Here is a 2,215-nt window from a genome sequence, read left to right as displayed (position 1 = left end):
TTGTAGCAGTCTGAGGTCGTTATGTACCGGCAACGTCCACTACTGGCCGAGACGTTCGGTATCCTCGCCCTTGCCGTCACGGGGCGTTTCAGTATGATATCATAGCGGGGCCGCCTTTTCCGCGCTACCGTGGCGTTCGGTTTCAATATTGCCGGGATTTACCGTTGAAATTCGATTACAAGTATCCCCAACGCAGCCACAACATTCAGCACATTTAAAAATGAGGGTGCAATATACAATGGGACTGCCTTCAATTTCACCATTTAAACAATTGCCTCTAAGGCACTAATAAAATAGTTAATTAATCAATTTGTGATAGCTATTCGTTTAAAGCTCACGTTAATAGCTGCAAAGTATGGCCGCCTCATCTAGAACCTCGTCTGCGAACACGGCACGTTCACTGCTATGTCAAAAATCTGTATTGCACATAAAAAAGTCACACTTTCGCCCCAAAGGCGAAGCATCGTTTACGATAGGAATTTAGTAGGCAGCTACACAAAGTAAGGCTAGCAGCTTTATTGGCCGTATAAACTAGTAAACATAGGCCCACCAGAAAAATTAACAAGCGCGGTGTCACGCTCGCACAAGCAAACATGACATATTTCCCTAGATGCAGGGAAGAAACGCTGCAGCACCAGCTAGGGCATTGACCTTCGTGCTGCTGCTGCAGCGTTGCAAATGGCTTTTACGATTCAGCTTGCCGGCCGGAACGCGCCCTACCTCACCACCCTGCCCACGAAGCGTGCGCGAGATTGAGCCGCGATCGCCGGCTCACTCTCGTGCGCTTTCACTCGCACATGCAGCAAACGGCGCATGGCGATGATTTTATCGTCTTTGATCGTTGTACGGAACAACACGCGGACGGCAGAAATGCGCCTGGAGTCTCCATATAATGGTTATCGCAATAAAAAACATTTTTGACCCTTTTCGCGGACAAGTTTCTTCTAAGGAAACGAGATGGCGCTTTCGGCGGCGCGCCGCACGTCGCCTCGGCGACATCATACGAATACGAAACCATTAGCCCTTCCACCTTGCTCTGTGCGATCAGCTGCCGTAAATGCAACTGAGTTTGCGTTAACGCACTGCGCTCCATTCATGCCGGATTAAATCATGCGGATTGAGTATGTGTGCAGCAGTTGGCTTCAAAGATAGTGATTGGCATATTAAGGAATGGAATGAATCTGTGTAGCCAAGTTCGCGGACCGTTGCTGCAATGGTCTGTACGTGTTACCGGCACTTCGAGATGTACGGTTTTCTTCGAATAGACAGAAATTTCCGCATCAGCCAGCGTTGTTTCGCTAACCTTCAAAGAAAGCGCTTCAGCCTCGGAACGTCGGCAAGAGTGAGTGTCGCTCGTTAAACAGTGACAAAGGGAGCAGCGCCGCTTCCTGTCATAGTACGTATTGCGCACAGTATCTACACACATCTACCCCAACTGGCACTTGCGCCCACTCTATCTTGCGCCCACTCTATCGCCAACGTGTCATTAAGTGAATGGGCGTACACTTGAATGTATGCGCACCATAAACAATACAATAAATAAACGCAATAAACGTACAATAAATGATGAACTACACCGATAACACACGAATGGTCGAAGCTGAATGTTTCGTGACGGTCCACAAGAGTAAGCGAGTGGCTAGCGATAATATCGCTTTGCTAAACGGTATTACAATGTACAAAACGGCTACGTTTGAAGCCTTGCGCGCAGCAAAAACAAATATGTCGGAAATGTGCACACCCGTGAAGGATTACGCAGAAATAATCAGACAGTGACCGCACCAAGGATATTTACTGTGTCAGAAAAGTAAGTGACAAGCCGCTGCTTCAAAATATTTGCCAAATAAGGAAGAAAAAGCAAAACATACTAAACCTGACTCAATTCATGAGCAGAAAGTTTGGAAATACATTTTTAGCCTCGCTTCTAAAACAAGCACCCTATACGGTGCTCAAGCCGTTTGGACATAACTTATTCAGTTTCCAAAGCTGTTTCGAATGTTGTCTGAAGCTGTGGCCAAAGGTTCGTGTCGTCCACCCCGTCACCCTCTACGATATCTCTCGAAACAGAGGTTTGCTTAGTCGCATTGGCGTCATACACACCCATTGTTAAAGCGGAGGCAAACGGAGCCGGTGAAGGCAAGGAATGTATGTGTCACCACGTGCTTAAACGTGGCAGCAACAACGGGATCGCCGTGAAACGGGTCAATAGGGATAA

The sequence above is a fragment of the Dermacentor andersoni genome, chromosome 3 (assembly GCF_023375885.2).
Source record: "Dermacentor andersoni chromosome 3, qqDerAnde1_hic_scaffold, whole genome shotgun sequence".
Classification (NCBI taxonomy): Eukaryota; Metazoa; Arthropoda; class Arachnida; order Ixodida; family Ixodidae; genus Dermacentor; species Dermacentor andersoni.
Note: the sequence above shows the minus strand (reverse complement) of the source record.